At 38.4% G+C, this 23,193-nt stretch overlaps 1 protein-coding gene across 1 annotated transcript in view; it reads right to left on the minus strand.

Moving 5' to 3' along the window:
- The window catches only part of yata (N-terminal kinase-like protein yata), an 882,319-nt gene that overhangs the window by 738,599 nt on the left and 120,527 nt on the right, over window positions 1-23,193 (minus strand). The gene's annotated exons all lie outside the window — the stretch shown is intronic.

Consider the following 23,193-nt stretch of genomic DNA (forward strand, 5'->3'; position numbering starts at 1 on the left):
GAAGAACATTTCTTGGTATCTATAACAAATAATTGCTAAGTACTTCAAAGGAGGAAGAATACGACTTGATGATTTAGAGGACCTTGAAATGAGTGCTGGTGTTCCACAGGGATCTGTCTTAGGACCCACCTTGTGGAACATTCTACATTCTATATGATGGCGTCCTACGCCTGCAGCCGACAAAAGGGACAACGTCTATCGGTTATGCAGATGACCTTGCAATAGTGGTAATATCTGAGAATGTATAAGAACTGACCTTCCGAGTAAATGAATCACTGAGACAAGTTAACCTTTGGATGGTAAATAATAAATTGAGACTGGCTCCACATAACACTGAGGCTGTAATTTTGAAAAGTTCCAGGAATTGGAAGAATGTCCACTTCTTATTAAATGATACAGTGATTATTCCCATTGACCTTCTCGTGATAGAGAGAAAACTTTGGCATGAAAGGGGTATGGCTATATCTGTTGAAGAAAAGAAAGCCTTGAGGAACCAGCTCTTACTAGACTGGCAAGCCCGATGGGATGGCACAACCGATGTTGGCCAATGGACAAAATAGCTAATACCCGACACAGGAGGGTGGCTTAAATGTAAACATCGGCAGGTAGATTACTATCTGTCGCAGATCCTGACAGGACATGGGAGATATGGTGTATATGCCATGAAGATGGGAAAGACGCAGGGAGATGGTTGTTTGTACTGTTGTGATAGGGATAAAGTGTAACACACCTTTTTCTACTGTGTTCGATGGGAAGAAGAACGAAGAAAAGCCTGCCAACAACTTGGCCGACAACTCACGCCAGGGAATCTGGTTCAGATTATGTTAGAGAGCCCGTTTGCCTGGAACACAGTAAAGGCAATGGCGACGTGCATTATGGGGACGAAGGAGAAAGAAGAGAAAGGAAGAACTTAATAATATACATCAATCCATTCTGATGTCATGCCATCAAGCAGTTCCAGAATGGGCAAGGTGAAGAGGGCAGGGGTTTTTAGTTGGTGGAAATCCAATTCCCACAGAGTGGTGTCTTTAAAAGATTTTCCCTTGCAAAAAAAAAACTACTACTACTACTACTACTACTACATGAGCCTCTGCCTTAAGAGTGCACACTGCTCATTCAAACAGCATGTCAGAGTAGGGATCGAATAGCTGGAATACTATGATGAACCAGTGAGTTACGTACCAGCAGTACAGTATCAGAAAATGAATGAACTAAAGGAATGACATGCTAAAGAAAGTTTCTAATTTCCCAGCCAATTCCCGCCAACATTCAGTCAGTCTGTTATGCTCGGCATGCAGCAGTAATCCCATCTATCGGAGTTGAGTGGCAGCATAAGAGACAAAGAACATCATCACAAACAATGGTCAATGTAATGTTATTGTTGATCATTGTTATGTGCTTTCAATATTGTAGGCCTTCACATTTAGTTTTCTTCCGATTCTGAAATACCACTCTTATCATAGTCGGTACGGTAAAATTGAACAAAACATAATTGGTCGGAAAGAAAAGCAGCTCGATTTGTTCTGGGCGATTTCCACCAAAAGAGTAGCATTACAAAAATGTTGCAAAGTTTGGGCTGGGAAGACTTGGTAGAAAGGAGATGAGCTGCTCGACTAAGTGGTATGTTACATGTAATTAATCTCATAATAGAACCGTATTGAGGATAATATATTAAAATTATAAAATCCTTTTAATAACAACCACCTACTCAATACATTATATTACTCATTGAATTATAAAATAATCACTACAACGCTTCGAAACATAAAAAGTATTCCGCCATGAGCACCCATATGGAAGAGACTGGCCACAGTTTCACTACAATTGAAAAAGACCTTCAAATCTTGAAATACGTCAATAAAAGTAAACTTATGACAGAGTTTGAGAACATTTATATATTCCTAGACCAGCATTTTAACGGGCATCAAAATTTAAATGATACTTCAGAAATTAAAAGTCCAATAATCGAGAAAATTCCAGAACTACTCCCTCTTTTCAATATAAATAATAATAACTTTACGAGAATCTTTAATTATACAACTGTTAATAATACAACAACTACTACTCTACTGCCCTCTCATGCGACACCCCCTCCACGAATACCCGACCCGCCTAAAGAATCGGTCACCCCTCAATCAATCAATCAATCAATCAATCAATCAATACTGATCTGCATTTAGGGCAGTCGCCCAGGTGGCAGATTCCCTATCTGTTGCTTTCCTAGCCTTTTCAGAAATGATTTCAAAGAAATTGGAAATTTATTGAACATCTCCCTTGGTAAGTTATTCCAATCCCTAACTCCCCTTCCTATAAATGAATATTAGCCCCAGTTTGTCCTCTTGAATTCCAACTTTATCTTCATACTGTGATCTTTCCTACTTTTAAAGACGCCACTCAAACCTATTCGTCTAGTAATGTCATTCCACGCCATCTCTCTGCTGACAGCTCGGAACATACCACTTAGTCGAGCAGCTCTTCCTCTTTCTCTCAATTCTTCCCAACCCAAGCATTGTAACATTTTTGTAACGCTACTCTTTTGTCGGAAATCACCCAGAACAAATCGAGCTGCTTTTCTTTGGATTTTTTCCAGTTCTTGAATCAGGTAATCCTGGTGAGGGTCCCATACACTGGAACCATACTCTAGTTGGGGTCTTACCAGAGACTTATATGCACTCTCCTTTACATCCTTACTACAACCCCTAAACACCCTCATAACCATGTGCAGAGATCGGTACCCTTTATTTACAATCCCATTTATGTGATTACCCCAGTGAAGATCTTTCCTTATATTAACACCTAGATACTTACAATGATCCCCAAAAGGAACTTTCCCCCCATCAACGCAGTAATTAAAACTGAGAGGACTTTTCCTATTTGTGAAACTCACAACCTGACTTTTAGCCCCGTTTATCAACATACCATTGCCTGCTGTCCATCTCACAATATTTTCGAGGTCACGTTGCAGTTGCTCACAATTTTGTAACTTATTTATCACTCTATAGAGAATAACATCATCCGCAAAAAGCCTTACCTCCGATTCTACTCCTTTACTCATATCATTTATATATATAAGAAAACATAAAGGTCCGATAACACTGCCCTGAGGAACTCCCCTCTCAACTATTACAGGGTCAGATAAAGCTTCACCTACTCTAACTCTCTGAGATCTATTTTCTACAAATATAGCAACCCATTCAGTCACTCTTTTGTCTAGTCCAATTGCACTCATTTTTGCCAGTAGTCTCCCATGATCCACCCTATCAAATGCTTTAGACATGTCAATCGCCATACAGTCCATTTGACCTCCAGAATGCAAGATATCTGCTATATCTTGCTGGAATCCTACAAGTTGAGCTTCAGTGGAATAACCTTTCCTAAAACCGAATTGCCTTCTATCGAACCAGTTATTAATTTCACAAACATGTCTAATATAATCAGAAAGAATGCCTTCCCAAAGCTTACATACAATGCATGTCGAACTTACCGGCCTGTAATTTTCAGCTTTATGTCTATCACCCTTTCCTTTATACACAGGAGCTACTATAGCAACTCTCCATTCATCTGGTATAGCTCCTTCGGCCAAACAATAATCAAATAAGTACTTCAGATATGGTACTATATCCCAACCCATTGTCTTTAGTATTTCCCCAGAAATCTGATCAATTCCAGCCGCTTTTCTAGTTTTCAACTTTTGTATCTTATTGTAAATGTCATTGTTATCAAATGAAAATTTTATTACTTCTTTGGCCTTAGTCTCTTCCTCTATCTCGACATTATCCTTGTAACCAACAATCTTTACATACTGCTGACTGAATACTTCTGCCTTTTGAAGATCCTCACATACACACTCCCCTTGTTCATTAATTATTCCTGGAATGTCCTTCTTGGAACCTGTTTGTGCCTTAAAATACCTATACATACCCTTCCATTTTTCACTAAAATTTGTATGACTGCCAATTATGCTTGCCATCATGTTATCCTTAGCTGCCTTCTTTGCTAGATTCAATTTTCTAGTAAGTTCCTTCAATTTCTCCTTACTTCCACAGCCATTTCTAACTCTATTTCTTTCCAGTCTGCACCTCCTTCTTAGTCTCTTTATTTCTCTATTATAATAAGGTGGGTCTTTACCATTCCTTACCACCCTTAAAGGTACAAACCTGTTTTTGCATTCCTCAACAATTTCTTTAAACCCATCCCAGAGTCTGTTTACATTTTTATTTACTGTTTTCCACCGATCATAGTTACTTTTTAGAAACTGCCTCATACCTGCTTTATCAGCCATATGGTACTGCCTAACAGTCCTACTTTTAAGACCTTCCTTTCTATGACATTTATTTTTAACTACCACAAAAACAGCTTCATGATCACTAATACCATCTATTACTTCAGTTTCCTATAGAGCTCATCTGGTTTTATCAGCACCACATCCAGGATATTTTTCCCTCTGGTTGGTTCCATCACTTTCTGAATCAGCTGTCCTTCCCATATTAACTTATTTGCCATTTGTTGGTCATGCTTCCTGTCGTTCGCATTTCCTTCCCAATTGACATCTGGCAAATTCAGATCTCCCGCTACAATCACATTTCTTTCCATTTCGTTTCCCACATAGCTGACTATCCTATCAAATAATTCCGAATCCGCATCAGTGCTACCATTTCCCCCCTCCTCACATGACTCACTCCCCGCCTCTACGTATACACTCTCCCTACTTTCAAGTTATAGTTACTTAACGAGTCCACATTGGTGTCCTACATTGTATAAGATTAATTCTACTGCTAGCGTGTAAATACGGACTAGTTCAACTTGTATTTCCTTCTGGCATTGTGTTGGCTCTCCTACAGAATTCCTAACTACTGAAGTTCACGTCATTTCAACCTTAGTTTCGTCGCCATGCGCCTTTTAACTGACTCAGTTTGGCTCGTACTATTCAATAAACTCTATTTCAACTTTTGTTTTGCTCAATTTAAGAACTCCATAGTCAATAATTAATCCATGCTTCACGCATTGACATATATTTTAAGATCCACTATATCTATATCTTTTTACTTTAACAACCTCATGTTTGTTTTAACTTCATAGACTACCATCGTTCAAAGTATTCCTCTACATACTTGCTGTTAATTTGTCCATATTGTTATAATTTCATGTTTAATGTTATCATTTTACTTTTTATTATGGCATTGTCACTCTTTTAACAATTTTTATCATTCAGCTCAGGGCCCTGACCTAATCTTTGTAAATTAAGGCTGATGATGTTCGCTATGTCGAACGAAACATGTTCCTTTATTTAAGACACCTCATGATTATTTTATAATTCAATGAGTAATATAATGTATTGAGTAGGTGGTTGTTATTAAAAGGATTTTATAATTTTAATAAGTGGTATGTTCCGAGCTGTCAGTGGAGAGATGGCATGGGAGGACATCAGTAGACGAACAAGTTTTGATGGTGTCTTTAAAAGTAGGAAAGATCACAATGTAAAGATAAAGTTGGAATTCAAGAGGACAAATTGGGGCAAATATTCATTTATAGGAAGGGGAGTTAGGGATTGGAATAACTTACCGAGGGAGATATTCAATAAATTTCCAATTTCTTTGCAATCATTTAAGAAAAGGCTAGGAAAACAACAGATAGGGAATCTGCCACCTGGGCGACTGCCCTAAATGCAGATCAGTAGTGATTGATACATTGATTGTATTCTGCATAACAAACTTTTTGATAGGACCTTTTTTTTTTTTTTTTTTTTTTTTTTTACGTCGCACTGACACAGATAGGTCCTATGGCGATGATGGAATAGGAAAGGCTTGGGAATGTGAAGGAATCAGCCGTGGCCTTAATTAAAGTACAGCCCCAGCATTTGCCTGGTGTGAAAATGGGAAACCACGGAAAACCATCTTCAGGGCTGGCGACAGTGAGATTCGAACCCACTATCTCCCGGATTCAAGCTCACAGCTGCACGCTCCTAACCGCATGGCCAACTCGCCCGGTTTCGATAGGACCAATAACATAGCTATTTTAAAAAAATTAAATTTTAGGCGCCTTCCCCTAAACTACAATTTTAAACAGGGTGAATAAAATTGTTTACAACTTGGACTGTAGTTTATTATTTCCCGACTCTATATATCAACTTTCATTAAATTCTGTTAACCCATTTTCTCGTGACTCGGTGTGGATATGGACTTGGCAACAAAAATACGAATTCATGAATATCTGTGTTATCAAAGCCGCACGGTAACAATGCATGACATTGGGAATTTAATTCTATATAACTTTAGTTATGAAGTATATCAATAGAACCACTAATAATATAAATATTTGAGAATTCAATTTTAGGCCTTCCCCTAAACTACAATTTCACTCAGCGTTAGTAAAATGATTTTTAGCCTAGATTGTAGTGGCTCATCCCCCGACTTCACATACCGATTTTCATTAAATTCTCTTCAGCCGTTTTCTCGTGATGCATGTACATACATACAGACAGACAGACAGAAATTACGGAAAAGTAAAAAGTACATTTCCTTGGTACTATGGACATGACCAATACAGAAATACAATTCTTTTCCAATTCTGAGCAATATACAGACAAAAAACCTCTTATTTTATATATATGGATTAGAATATAAACTACAACTGTACAAGAGTGTGATCCCCCAATTTTGCAAATTGCTTTACGTCGCACCGACACAGATAGGTCTTATGGTGATGATGGGATAGGAAAAGCCAAGGAGTGGAAAGGAAGCGTCCATGGCCTTAATTAAGGTACAGCCCCAGTATTTTCCTGGTGTGAAAATGGGAAACCATGGAAAACCATCTTCAGAGCTGCCGACAGTGGGCTTCGAACCCACTATCTCGCGAATACTGGATACTGGCCGCACTTAAGCGACTGCAGCTATCGAGCTCGGTGATCCCCCAATTTTAGGTTAGGAAATGTTTGTTTATGACTATTTCCCAATTTTAGTAAAATTTTTGTAAAGTAATTTGTAACATTAATGTAGTGAAAAACATGTAATTTTGTTCATTTATAATGTAAAAACATAATATTATAAGAAAAATTTGTAGTAGGGAATTTTTTATCTGTGTATCTTTATAATGGTATAACTTTAATTTGTGTAAGAGACTGAACATATCATGGTAGTGTAGATTGCTCAAGATTGCGCAACACGGAAAACAGTGGCTATATCGGGAAAGATGGTTGAAGTCAGTTGAAAGTGTTGCAACAAAATGGCTTGGAAACCCCGGGGTACGGCCAGGAATTACAGGCTGAAGATTGGAATTGATCAATGTGGATGTTCATGAGTGGACGTTCTATGTCACATTAGCCGCTCGATACCCAATACGAGTGTTTTGTTTTTCAAGCAAAGTTGGGTTGACCGAGTGATGCGTTAAGATGTGCCTGTGAAGGCCTTTTCAGGACACTATAACCTCGTGTAGCAAGCCTATATATATGGGTGTGTATGTGTGTGTGGCAAATATTCTGATTTTATTCTCATACTACACTGGTGATCCTATGCTATTGTTCTTCAGTATCCATTACAGAGTGAGCACTCTATAATTACAAATGCTTACAAGTTTTGAGTGGGCATTCTGTAAAAGGCACCACTGTTTATTTGTTAGTCAAACTCTGTTTTATTCTTCTATGAGATAATGTACAGTAGTTGTGGTGGTGTATACTGGAGTGGATGTGTTGTTGTGTACAGAGCTAATTCTTGCTAGAGGAAATCATCAGCCGAGTATGCAGTACTTCATTTGGAGAAACGTGAGGAGCCACATTAACCAGTGGTGGAAGATGGGATGACTCAAGACATCGATGAAGAGGAGTGTAAATAAGGTTAGGGATGGTCTTCGTAAGGAAGGGTGTATTGTCCACGTTTCTACCATAAAGGTAATTTGCCCCAGACTAGTCAGCCGCTCACAAGAGTGCTAAGTTCGAACTATGATTTTAAAAATGCCCTAAAAATATATGCACCCTGGAATGATGGGGAACATACAACAATATGGACACAGTGAGGTCAACTAAAAGCTGCAAATAAAGCAAGGCGAAGCATGACATCAATTTTGGAGGAAAATCTGTTTATTAAAGCAAACAAGAAAATATGAAAAAAATAGCAAAAAGTATCAAATGATCCAAATTTTTACATGACTCAGAATTTTTCTTTCAGCTTGATAAAGTCCACCTTGAAAATCAAAAATAAATTACAAATGTACAATATATGCAGACATGCATACTTAACATATCAAATCAAAACTTGAAGTTTCATTAATTTTACACCTTGGCTTCCGTGCTTGCACCATGCACCTGGCTTTATATTTGTTAACACCTGCAACTGTAGATGAGTACGTTCCCCTTTCCTGCACACTTGACATTGCAGTAGGGGTCCCTAATCTTAAGAAAAGACGTGATTTAATGTGTGAAGGGGAGGCGAAAAATTATCTAACTGTATAATATATAACACGCTAAGTGGTAAAATATCCTACAAATATATACACCCTAGATCATGAGCAACCTCATGAGCACAACAAACACTGTGGGTCAGAACCAAACACAACAAAATCACACAAATGGCAAATATACACAATCTAAGACACAAAAACATTATGTCATATTTTCCAGGGCTCACCAAGAAAGCATGCAGCATTCATACAACTCTCATTCACTCAAACCCCCAATGGAAAATATAAAGAAACATAATTTTACATTTTTAAGCAACACCACCTATTCAACGTTGGTTCCTGAAATAAATCACATGACACAAATGTTCCTCAGCGTGGTTATATCATAAAAGAAAATCCAAACTAAACATCGCGATATAAAAATCTTGTCTACTGTAACATGATTTTAAAAATGCCCTAAAAATATATGCACCCTGGAATGATGGACAAAAACAAATAAAATCATCACGAAGTATAGGCCTCGAAAATAAACTCTCCTCGGTACACACATATCAACCTCGCCAACACACGGCGGAATGACTCAAAGGTGGAGATTCAGTCTCCCAAAATAATGCAGCAATCATCAAAACACAGGGTCCAACTCTTTACTCATACTGCTCAACAGTCTACCCGAGGCAAGTCACACAAACATGAAAAATGCAGACCTTTCAGATGAGGAATGCGTCCTCTTACTCAAAATCACACTAAACCATATCACATGTCCTAAAGTTGCCAAAACCGGGCGAGTTGGCCGTGCGCGTAGAGGCGCGAGAATGTGAGCTTGCATCCGGGAGATACTAGGTTCGAATCCCACTATCGGCAGCCCTGAAGATGGTTTTCCGTGGTTTCCCATTTTCACACCAGGCAAATGCTGGGGCTGTACCTTAATTAAGGTCACGGCCGCTTCCTTCCAACTCCTAGGCCTTTCCTATCCCATCGTCGCCATAAGACCTATCTGTGTCGGTGCAACGTAAAGCCCCTAGCAAAAAAAAAAAAAAAAAAAAGTTGCCAAAACTTAAATAAGTATATATAAAATGACGTTGTCTAACATTCGCTCGCACGAAAAGAAACAAGACCGCACTGGTCACAAATCAAAACACTCACGCTCGTAAAGTTAAACATGAATAATAAAGTGGCCAAATCCGTAATAATATAATAATCTGAAACTAGGAAATTGCTACATACGCAATCGATCATGTCTGAACATTGGAAAGTTACTGAAATATCTCCATCTTACAACTTGAGAAACTTGCATTAATAACAACAATAACCGATTCTAATTATTCGGAACTTGAAATACGAAACTGGGTTCGAGAAACTCGTGAATCAATTAATAATTTATGCTCATCTTGATATTCAAAATAGTCGTGAAGATAACGCTATCAAAATTTGTGGATCCAAACTCCACCATCTCACACATACCCATTCAAACTTCATGCAAGAAATCCCAGAAAATGTGCCGGCATGTTTCTGTACACTTTGAGCTCTCACTAATAATACTTTAATCTAGTCCTTCCTGACTTTAATTTGAATCCTTATTTACATTTACATTTCAGCCTCGAGACATACACCGCGTCTCAAACATCAAAGTATAACAAAACGCTAACCACTCCGCTAAACATCCGCATAAATGGAAAGAAAGCAAGCTGTGGCCTTATGCAATTGGTCCATATTCTCTTTACAATTATATTTACATCAACAAGCTTCCTAACATTTACTTTAAATAGGACGTAGTCCTTCCCAAACAAAGCAAAATTTACTGAAATTCAATATTAAAACTAACCTATCCCCTTTTGCAACACTAAAACACGTTCACACCCACATAATTACATTGGAAATATTTGTACTCATCTATTTCATTGACTTATCGCCGCCAGCCTTTTGGACAGCCAGCACCCATTGTCTTAACCAGCCATAGTGAAGATGATGCCTTCAGAAAAGACTTGGATCTCCATTCACCTAACGTTGAAGTGGTGATCTTGTAGTCTCCGTCGCTGCTTCTGAATGTTATTCTTACAACATCCCCTCGTTCACAGTGTAGTAACCTGGGTCAAGATTAACGCAACAGTTACTAGAATACTACAGCCGGGGTAATTTCCACTGGCCGTGAAACCAGTTCCCATTCAGTCGCGGAACAACTTCTCTTATCTAATCCCTTAACTAGGTGAAATATTTCCCATTTAAATGCAGGACTGGAAATTACTGAATTTGATGTCCTCGTAAAATCTGTTTACACCAACAAGCTACTAAACATTGAATAACTATATGGAAACTATTCTTCCCTCCAGAAATCGAAAAATAAAAGCCATTCTCAAAAAATTAACATCTTGAATAACTGAAATGCAGACTGAGTATCTTAAACCAAAGTTCAAGTCCCCACACAATCAAGAAACATATGTTGTGACCCGCACTCACGTAAATAATACTTCTCTGGATGTTACCTGCACAGAATCTCGCCGAATAATAGGGTAGCTAGCCCACATGCTCGTCAGTTTTATCAATTCGTCCTCTAAGACGCTGTCGTATCCTCGATCGGAGCCATCACTCGCACAGACCAACGCCTATCCAAATTGACTGTGGCTCCATCATTTCATTGGCACAACACATCGCGTACCCGACGCTTACTTCAAACGTATATTTGTAGCCCCTGTAGCCTCTCGCCGGACCTCCAAAATGTTATCCGTTGGAGTTCTATTGTTTGCTTGTTCTGCGTTGTGTACGTCATGTCAAAATTCTGCCTTCTAAACTTAGCTGGAGAGCAAACAAACCCGAGCTCCAAGCTCCTGCAGAAAATGCGACATGTACTGCCGAATGTACATGTTTCCTGCCATAACTGAGACTTAATAAAAATGAAATATTCTCTGTACAGTCGAATAAATGATTGACTGATTAAATGAGCACTTTAATAAGGGCTCAGTATCCGTACGTATAGAAAGTCATCGTACTTATCTTTACTAGATAAGGGTTTTTCTTCTGTAGCAGTAAGCAGTGCAGAGGGACTGTTACCTGGTGGTATGTCATATAAAATGTATATAGTGAAACTAATTGTATCTAAATTTTGGGTAGATGACTTACTGGTAGTTTGTAGAAGTTAGTATATTTGCCTTTTGTAAACAGCAAAAACGAGTTGGTCTCATCACATGATGATTATTGTTGTGTTTGTCATGTGTTATATTGTTTTGGGCATAAATACATGTAGTAAAACTTGTGTTAAATCTTCTATCGGTAGAGTAAGGAAAATCCTGGCATGCTGCCCAAATTTAATTTCAGGCGTAAACAGGTGGGAATCAACATCTATATCATCTGATAGCCAAGCAGGCATCAAGTTTCGGAAATGAGACAAAGTCTCTCATAGTGCATTGGCACTGCTGGTGGCTTCAAGTAGCCTATGCAGTGGCTTTAAGTAGCCTATGCAGTGGCTTCCACGGCTCACAGCGCGACACTGTTTCACGGAACACACTTTGCCAATTGGACATGCTCTCCGCCGTCACAACTTCCAATTTTTCCTCGGCCGGGTGGCCTTCATTTACCTGCTATCTGCCGACCTCAATCAGCATATCGGTTGACACCTCGCTGGCTGTTGACCTCCCCTCAACCATGGCCTATTGTATCATCCCCGGAGTGGATCCAGCCATCTCCCAAGAAGACATCATAGATGACCTTCTTGCCGCTGACTTCCCAGTACAACACGCCAACAGAACGATGGATGACCACACCTGTACACCCTCTACGCAGATTCTAGTGCATCTCAGGGGTGAGGACACCCTCCGCCGCTTCTTCGCTTCCGGTGCGATGATCCATTGTAAGAACTACGCAGTGGTGCCAACCCCTCAGTACATTCAAGCCCAGCTCTCTGAAACTCCAACCCTTGTTCCAGTTGTTCACGAGCCCACATCCCGGACGACACTTCAGCCATCAACACCACTCCTTCCCAACAACGACCACCATTATCACCACCACGACGTCCGCTAGCATCCTTTCTTCTCTTCCTGTCACAACGGTTCCCAATTGTCACCCATCGCCTGTTATGTTGTCATCTCCCCCAATTTCTTCGCCCACTGCCCTCCAGCAACTCCCTGCTAGCACACCGGACTCAACTGTCGCCGCTTCACCATCTATATCTTCGACAGCCAACACCGCAGCAGCCGCCGCCCAGATATCATCGAACCAGTCATCTTCACCGTCCCCTCCAACTGTGTATAGCTGTGTGCTACGTGGAATCCCACCTGATATCTCCGACAGGGACGTTCTACAAGAACTTTGTGCAGCGAGCGTTCCCGTCCAACGTGCTATCCGGATTCATAACGCCCATGGCCCTACATTTATGGTGCGGCTCCAACTGCCTACAGCTGATGCCATCCACCAGCTCAACACCACCTGTGCCAGTGTCCATGGCCAACATTATCCAGTGGAACCCTCTCATTTCCAGCCCTCACCCGGTCGCCAACCCTCTGATCATACGTCTCGTCGCTCCTGGTCAGCCCCTCCTCCTGTTTACCCATCTCCACCAGTTTGTCCACCCCTTCCCCCACCTGGTTTCATTCCCCCACCCCTCCCAGCGTTTGAACTCCTTCATCTTCTCATCGCTTCTCTCAATCATATGACAGCTACCCTCCATCTCCTTACCTTGCACCTTTACCCTGGCAGTTCCTCTGAACTTCATCTCTCCCACTTGCACTCCACCTTTTCCCTCCCATCCTTCCGCAAATCATCTATTGTCTCACATGTACTTCTGGATTAAATAAAGCAATTGTTCAACCCTTAGGCATAGGCATAATTCCTCTCCCATCTCCTACTTCTTCACATTCTTTACCAACCTCCTCCTTCCATCACATATCCCTAACCCACCCGCATCTCCAGGCCAGAGAGAGGGCATAACCCTCTAGGTGGCTCGCCCCACCCCTTCAGGGAGGGGAATGAAAACATCTGAATAAAAAAAAGCCTCTACGGCATGCACTAGCCATGCATCTTGGTGGGTGTGCTACGTACCAACTAATGAGCCCAACTTAGCACATGGGGGTAAACGCAGGCTACCAAGAATGAGTTAGCTGGAAAATTTATAATGCAACTAAGGTTAAGTTATAAGGAGATTCCCACCTTCCAATGCTTGTCAATTTCTTATAACAGTTTTATTGTTTACATGACATAATCTAGCTTAGTCTCTAGGTGTATACTAAATAGATAGAACATGTTTCGTTCCGATTATGGAACATCTTCAGCTAAAAGAATAAACAAAACGGCAAGACAATTAAAACACATGTAATGATTACGGTGATGAAATAAAATGTTCATTCATGTTGGGTTAAAATTTCCAACAAGTCAATGTCCAAGTAACCAAGTAAAATCAGCGTAAGGGGTCTTCTTTGTGCTGGAGACGTGTATACTTTTTGATCTTGAAGATAAAATTAGTAATATAAAAGATTCTCTTAGAATATGGTTGTCGGGGGAACTCTTGTAATCTACCATAGTTGAAGTTGAGTTTTGGAGTTAGGCTGTTAAAATGAGTCTGAAATAAAAAGAAATTAAGTAAGGAGGGTGTTATTTTAAATGAGAAAACCTTGTAAGCATGTATGTTAGTGGGGTATAAAAGGATATATGAAATTGTTTTACTTCACAGTCGGTCGTATTGTATTTAACGTCCTCCCTTACACCGTGTCGGCAACTGACTGAATTCTATGTGTGTATGAGGAGCTTGCGGTAGACAAGGAGAAGTGGAAGGAGAGTTAGGGGAAGTGAGGGAAGCAGAGGGAATGTTGTATAGGGTGGAGCTAACTGAGAAGTGGTTTTGTGATAGGCGAGGAGAAACAAAAGGAGAAGTAGGGGGAATGTTGTGTAGGGTGGAGCTAACTGGAAGGAGGTGAGTTGGATGTTTTTTCAGATACTTTTTGATGGCTTTTCGAGATGAGTCTAATTTGATAGCCTCTTCTAGCAATATATTGATATTCTCCGTTATTTTGTTAATGTTCTGGCTGGGTTTTCTTTTCTGATCAATCTCAATATAGATATTTTCCAAAATATTCATTGATTTACCTTTGTTTAACATTCGCAGAATGCTCAAGTTCCTTTCTATTGCCGTAAAATTATGTTTATATTCAATCATATGAAGGCTCATAGCCAAAAATTCCTATGTTTTTCAGCATTAACATGTTCCTGGTATCTTGCTAAGAAATTACGTCCTGTTTGCCCAATGTATGAATTGGCATAATTTGAACCTTTAAGTTTATATATGCCCAAATTTAAATATCTGTTATTACTTGCAATGCTTTGGTAATTGAAAATTAAACGTTGATTGTTATTATTGGTGCGAAAAGCAATTTTAAAATTAAGTTTTTTTAAAAATATTAGTAATCTGGTAAATGTTCCCATTATTATAAGTGAAAGTGGCAAAGTTTTTCTTTTTATGTTCTTTTATCAGCTGTGTTTGAGGTTTATTCTTCATTTTATTTACTAATCTATCTATATAATGTTTTGTGTATCCGTTGCTTATCGCTATTTTGTAAATGAGATGAATTTCATTTTGGAGAAGGGAATGTTAAAGGCTCTATTTAACATGCTTAAAAAAGAACTCCTTTTATGTGCCTCAGGATGGTACGAATCTTTTTGTATGATATTTATAGTTTGGGTCGGTTTTCTAAAGATTGAGAAGGATAAATCTTCTTCTTTTCTTTCGATTGTTAAATCCATGAAATTTAGTTTTTTATTGTTCTCCGTTTCTAATGTGAATTTTATGAAAAGGTCTAAACTGTTGATTGGTCTGTGAAATTAGCGCTACTATTGATTTGTTCATCTATAATTGCCAAAATGTCATCAACAAACCTTAGCCAGATAACAATACCTTTTTCTTCATTTAAAAATTTATGTTTTTCCAAATGATCCATGTATATTTCAGCAAGGATGCCTGAAGCTGGGGATCTCATTGGGAGACCTCTCTGTTGATATACTGTGTTATTGAAGGAAAAGTAATTATTTTCAAGGGTAAATTTTAGGTGTAGCATACCGGTTACTTTCTTATGTATCCTTAAGTTGTTCTTAATTATATCTAGAGTTTCTTTTGTGGGGATGGTGGAATACATATTAGTAACGTTGCACGAGTTCAAGGTGAAAGATGGTTTTAATTTAGTGTTCTTAATAATTTTACAAAATTCCATTGAATTACTGATTATGGTTCCACTTTGGAATGTATAGTACTTTCTTAGAAAACTATTGATAAATTTAGAGGTTTTGTAGGTGGGGCTGTTTTTAAAGTTAATAATTGGTCTTATGGGTGTGTCAGGTTTGTGTATCTTAGGCAAAGCTCTTGCTGTCGGTAGCCTTGGATTCATGTTAATTAAGCTTGATATTTCATTCTGATTAAGGATGAAGTTAATGTTTTTAAGTATTTGTTTTAATTTTCTTTGGACAGAGTTAGTCGGGTCTTTTTTAATTTTAGTGAAAGTATTATCTGAGAAAAATGCTTCGGTTTTTCTATGTACTATTTCTTGTGCATGATAAATGACAAGTCGTTGGTCTATTGGCAGCTGAGCTATGACTTGTTCCACTTCGGCAATGGTTGTTACTTATTGCTTTTGGTTATATGGACTAGACCAATTATGTTTTGGTCTTTTGATGATGATCTATAACTCTTCGTTCTCGGAAACAACATCAGTTAGATTCTTAGTTGGAGGAAACTAAATTCAAAGTCAAAAAGTAGCTTCCAGAATTATTTAAAGATCAGAAAGAAAACACGTTCCATTTAACTTCTAAAGACATTAAAGGCTTAAAACAAAAAATTAAAGATAATGACCTTATAATCACAAAGGCAGATAAAGGTAATGTGTCAGTTATCATGCACATGAAATAGTACATAGAAAATTCGAAGCATTTTTCTCAGATAATACTTTCACTAAAATTAAAAAAGACCCGACTAACTCTGTCTAAAGAAAATTAAAACAAATACTCGAAAACATTAATTTCAACCTTAACCAGAATGAAATATCAAGCTTAATTAACATGAATCCAAGACTACCGACAGCCAGAGCTTTACTTAAGATACAAAAACCTGACACACCCATAAGACCCACCTACAAAACCTCTAAATTTATCAATAGTTTTCTAAAAAAAAGTACTATACTTTCCAAAGTGGAACCACAATCAGTAATTCAATAGAATTTTGTAAAATTATTAAGAACACTAAATTAAAACCACCTTTCACCTAGAAACCATGCGACGTTACTAATATGTATTCCACCATCCCCACAAAAGAAACTCTAGATAAAATTAAGAACAACTTAAGGACACATAAGAAAGTAACCATGAAATAGAAGCATTTACCGGAATGCTACTCCTAAAATTTACCCTTAACAATAATTACTTTTCCTTCAATAACACAGTATATCAACAGAGAGGTCTCCCAATGAGATCCCCAGCTTCAGGCATCCTTGCTGAAATATACATGGATCATTTAGAAAAACATAAAATTTTAAATGAAGAAAAAGGTATTGTTATCTGGCCAAGGTTTGTTGATGACATTTTTGCAATTATAGATGAACAAATCAATAGTAGCGCTAATTTAACAGACCAATCAACAGTTTAGAACCTTTCATAAAATTCATATTAGAAACGGAGAACAATAAAAAACTAAATTTCATGGATTTAACAATCGAAAGAAAAGAAGAAAATTTATCCTTCTCAATCTTTAGAAAACCGAACCAAATTATAAATATCACACGAAAAGATTCATACCATCCTGAGGCACATAAAAGGAGTTCCTTTTTAAGCATGTTAAATAGAGCCTTTAACATTCCCTTGTCCAAAAACGATCTACAAAACGAAATTAATCTCATTTACAAAATAGCAATAAGCAATGGATACACAAAACATTATATAGTGAAACAGGAACGCCCGTACGTCAATTTTTCGCAGAGCATGAATAACGTCAAGGCATGTACGGCTCATGCTTAGAGAGTGTGAGAGAAGGGTAGTGAAATAAACTTATGATTAAAGTGGAACTTGCAGTTTATTCAAGAGATAAGCAAAGGAATTATATCACCTTTTACAGATGTACTGTGAGATTGCTCTTGAAGGTGCGGAGGAGACGTTGTTCAGCGGCGTCGGCGGTGTTGGTGTCAGCGTCGTTGGTGTTGTCTCAGCACTGGACGCTGACGGTGACTCGAACCTGAGGCAGATCGCGAAGCGTGAAACAGTCGTTAAGGAGCGGTGAAATGAAGAACTTCCGCACAGAATGTCAAGGGGATTTGGTGCGAATTTTTCTACCGCACTGCGAATTAAGGCAAAGCACTTTTGAATAGTTTCCACAGTAAATGGTGTTGGACGCACTTTTGAAACAAAGATGAAATCAAAGTCACAGTTCCGTGAGAATAATGCAGTAGGCACTATCGTACTTGAAATAATAAACAATGAAAGCAATCTGGAACCTTCCGAGATGCAATAATTAAGCACTTCGCTCAATCTCAAAAAAATAAATTAAATTCTTTGGATACAGTCTCTGCACTGTATGCAATGAGTTCAGCACGCACACTCTCGTTAAAATAAATTAGAGCTTCTACGAAAATATAAAGAAACAGTTTATGACAGTCCAAGTTCTGTTACATCGTAATTTCTCTGAGGCAAGGTTATCACTGAGGCGTAATTTTTGACAGTTTTATGAGGGGATTTGACATAGTCTTTGAATGAAATGAAGGCTGGCACAGTTTATGATAGGAGATATTAACACTGTTTTCACGCGGAGTGATAGACACAGTCTTTGAGGGAAAAAAAGTAAGAACTGTTTTTTACATAATAACGTGATACTGTTAGTAAAAGTATTGTTCAGTTGCTACGGCACAATTTTACTAGACAGCTAAACACGGTAGAGGAAACAACTACAGCACAGTTTCAAACGTACAGTCTTTATAAATTCACAATCCACAAACGAAATACAATTGCACAGCCCTACAGACTGATAGAAACGAAAATAAGCTTTCGTTCACGCGCAAAGTCAAAGTCCACGGAGAAGGCTTTCAACACTAACACTTTTGAACCCAGGTACTATTCCGGACAGAGTAACGAACCGTATAGCGAGGCGACAATGTGCTTCCTCGCGCGCGCGCGCGCGCGCGCGCGCGCACACACACACTGAGTGACGCGCACACACACTGCATACTGCTTTACTCCAGGCTGGCGACTCCCTTTTATTGCCGAAGGTCGGACGGCGCGGTTGCATATGCGGGCATCTAGAAAAATTTATATCTCGGCCTTCCTTCCGCCGATTACATGAAATTTTGGCTAGCAGGATTTATTGTTCAGGCCTACAAGGTGACGTTCTCGAAATTATGATATTACATTCTGTTCATGATCAAATCAAATCAAAATCTCTTTATTTGCAAATGAGGTGTCTACCTTGGTGGCAAATGGTACACTAAAATACATTATTGTCAAGCACTAAATATTAAATTAACAAGAGAAGAAAATTTTTCTATAATACAATATTATACAATTTACGCTAACAATGTTTTCTATTAAACACACAGCTCATCCTTAATAAATTTATATTGTTTACAAAATTCTAATTATAATATCTCCTGTACTACTTACAAATATAGTCAACTGATATACAGTATGTGGAATTGCTTCAAATGATACTATAAAACTGGTATAACATTAATATTTACATTGCATTTATTTATTTACTATTTTTTTTTTTTTTTTTTTTTTTTTTTTTTTTTACCCGTTCTGGATCCTAAGTAGCATAACGACCTGCTGCGTCTTAACCAGAGCCCCTTTTGCCACCACTTTTCAGAGTTCCTGAAGGACCTTCACACCTACCGTAGCGGTCCCAGGGCCCTCGAAGTCCCCACTGTACTTCACCCCTACAGGCAGTCCCCTACTTTGGCTGTCCAAACTCCTTAGACCAGGGGATGGAATTAATTTATTCACACACATTTTTTTTATTTACAATAACCTGCACCGGTCGAATGCCCTCTAACACTTCATTTATTTTCTCTGTTGCTGTTTATTCTCTTCTTGAATATCTGTACAGATTTTGGAAAAGGATCAAACACTACCCCTGGTAAACTGTTCCACTCCTTCACACCCTTCCCAATGAATGAAAATTTACCCCAATCGCTTCTGCTAAAATTCCTTCTAATTTTATATTTGTGGTCAGTCCTGCCGATATAATTATTTTCCAACTGAAGCCTCTCACGGATATCTCCCCATGCTTCTTCTCCTGTATAGGCTCTATATAATCCTGTAAGTCTAGTTTTCTCCCTTCTCTTACTTAAAGTTTCCCACCCAAGTTCCTTTAACATTTCTGATACACTACTCTTTCTCCTGAAATCCCCTGTTACAAATCTTGCTGCTTTCCTCTGCACACTATCTATTTCTTTTATTAGGTATTCTTGGTGAGGATCCCAAACACTGTTTGCATATTCCAATAATGGACGAACCGTACTTAAGTAATTTTTCTCTTTTAATTCTTTGTTGCATCCTTTAAGTAGCCTCATTATGACATGTAATGATCTGTGTGCTTTCCCACCAATGTCATCAATATGACCCTTCCAGTGCAAATTACTTTCAAATCTCACACGTAAGTATTTGCACTTGCCATCTTTTGGGATAACTACCTCATCCAAAGTATATTCAAATTCAGTTTTAAAACTCCTGTTTGTAAAAGTTGTAACAGTTGATTTGCCTCCATTAACCTTCATATTATTTTCTTCAACCCATTGTTGGATACTTTCAAGGTCCCTTTGTAATTCTGAACAATCCTCAATGTTGTTTATTTCTCTATAAACAATTATGTCATCTGCATACAATCTTATTTTTGATGTTATATTGTTCCCTAAATCATTTGCGTATATTAAGAAAAGTAACGGACCGATTATACTACCCTGTGCAATTCCCTTCCAAACTTTCTCTTCCTGAGATACATTATTTCCTACTTTGACTTTCTGAACCCTTGAATTTAGAAATGCTTTTATCCAACGTGTAACCCTTACGTCCAATCCTATTCCCTCCAATTTCTTTAATAATATTCCATGTTCCACTCTATCAAAGGCTTTGGAAAGATCTATGGCTATGCAATCTAACTGACCTCCTGAATCCAACTGATCTGATATGTCCTGCTGAAATCCCACCAGTTGTGCCTCACAAGAAAATTTCTTTCTAAATCCATACTGGCTCCTCATGAACCAATTTTTATCATCACATATCCCTCTGATGTACTTTGCTATTAAACTCTCCAGTATTTTACAAACTATACTGGTCAGGCTGATTGGTCTGTAGTTCTCTGGTTTCCTTTTATCACCCTTTCCTTTATAAATTGGTATTATTATAGATTCCTTCCATTCCTTTGGTATTACACTATTATTTATGACATAGTCAAAGAGAAATTTTAAATAAGGCACTATGTACCACCCCATTGTCTTTAATACCTCCCCAGTAATTTGATCACTTCCTGCAGCTTTTCCTTGCTGAAGCAGTTGGATTTCTCTGAAAATATCTTCATTTGTGAATGAGAAGCTTCTTGTTTCTCTCTGTCTCTCTCCCTCTCTATCTTCTGTTTCGGTTTCCAACTCTTGACAATCATCTACTGAATCTCTAAATTCCCTACTAAATAGGTTTGCTTTCTCAGTATCTGTTAAATAGTGTTCACCCCCTTCTCCCACCATTGTAGGAATTTGGACTCCTTTTCCTTTTTGATTCCTGATATATGAATACAGCTTTTTCCATTTCCCTTTGTGGTCATTACCCTCTTGAAGTATGCCATTCATATAATTCTCTTTTGCTTCCTTTTTCACTCTATTCAGTTCCCTTATTAGCTGTTTTCTAGTTTCTCTACTCTCCCTACCCTCTTTGATTTTCCTGTTTACTATTCTACATTTTCTTTTTAATTTTCTTATTTCCCTTGTATAATAAACAGGGTCTGAGGTCATTTTACCCTTCTTAACAGGTACAAATCTCTTCTCTCCTTCCCAAATAATTCCTTTAAATTTAGCCCAAAGTGTATCCACGTTACTCCCTTCACTTATCCAACAATTGAATTGTGATTTAAGGTAAGTCCCAAATTCATCAACTTTAGTTTTTCTGTACAATTTCTTGTCTTGTGTAATCCTCTTATTAAGCCTTTTTGGTACGAGTCCTACATCCATTATTACAGCCTTATGGTCTCCTATTCCTTCAATTACCTAAGTTTTATCAACAATTTCCCATGGTTCGAGTCGGTTCTTGTACTACTTGTGTAAATCCTCCCTCCCAAATTAAGTTATTTGCCAGTTTCTGTTCATGGGCTTCACTTGCAGCTCCTTTCCATTCAACTTCAGGCAAATTTAGATCTCCCCCAATTATTACCATATCATTATTATTGTTTTTATGAGCATAATCTATTATTTTTTCAAAGATTTCCATGTCTCTTTCCTCTCTTCCAGGCCTGTATGTTCCTATAATTCCCACCTCCTTCATATTATCACAAACTAATTTTATCCCTAATATTTCATCCCTTTCATCGGTAAACCATTCATGTGAACAGTAAGTTTCCTTCACCAGAATAAACACCCCCCCTCCCTTTTTATCTCCTCGGTCTCTACGATAGACTGTGTACCCTTCTGGAAATACTTCTCTATTACCCACCCCTTCTTTCAACCACGATTCCACTCCTATCACCACATCAGTCTCATAAGATTCCATCAATGTACCGAATTTTAATTGTTTATTTACTACACTTTGACAGTTTACCAAGAGCAATCTCAGACCCCCTTCCTCCCTAAAACTTGACTGTTGCAATTGGGTAACTTGAAATTCCTTACTATCCTGAGTTTCTTTTTCTAGTTGACTGAGCCAGCTTGAAGTACAGCTGGCTCTTTCTACTAGTTTTCCTGATGGGTATTATAACCTAAAGGAGTTGCCTGTTTTACAGTACATATCTTAAGATTAATAAAATCTAGAACAATATTTGCTATCTTTCGTTTACCTGAATTGTTTAGATGGAGGCCATGTTTTGTATAACAGTATCTCTCAAAACTGCTGCATTCAATAACCTGAGTATTCCGAAAATGTTTACAAATTTTAACAATATCTGTATTGACCTTGTCCACTTCAATGTTCACACACGAGTCTCTACTCAAATCATGCCTGTGGGGCACGTTCACTACAAAAACGTTAGTGTGGGTCAGCTTCCCTAGTGTATGTTTAAGTTGTGATCTTACATTCTTGACGTCGTCGCGAGCTACGTCGTTCGTCCCACCGATGATAAGCACTGCATCGCCGCTCCCGAAGTTCCTAGTTGCTGCTTCTACGTTTTCCACAACACTGCTGATAGAAGCTCCTGGATATATTTCTCCGGTTGCTGCTATATTCTCGTCGTTAATCACTCCCGCAATTCCCCTTCCTTGGCTATCACCAAACACAGCTACCTTCGCTGATTTAGGCCTAACTGGGTCTTGAATCTGAATTCTAGGCCTAAATTTTAAACTCGGCATGGCAACGGATCGCGATGATTTGGTTTCACGCGCGCGATCACTTTCTTCCAGGATTAAATTATTTAGGGCAGAAAACCTATTTCTAATGTTTATTTCCGGAAATTCAGTTGTAGATTTCTTCTTAGCCGGCCATCCACGAACTACTTGACACCACGTGCTCGAGTTTGTTACTTGTACCGGTATATCACTCGAAGAATGGTCAGTCCCAAATTCTAGCGATCGCAGTCTTTCTTTTAATTCTTGATTTTCAACTTTAAGAGTCTCACTGTCCTTTTTTAGAATGTTTATAATTTCTAATGCACTTTTA

This window comes from Anabrus simplex, chromosome 2 (genome assembly GCF_040414725.1).
Source record: "Anabrus simplex isolate iqAnaSimp1 chromosome 2, ASM4041472v1, whole genome shotgun sequence".
Classification (NCBI taxonomy): Eukaryota; Metazoa; Arthropoda; class Insecta; order Orthoptera; family Tettigoniidae; genus Anabrus; species Anabrus simplex.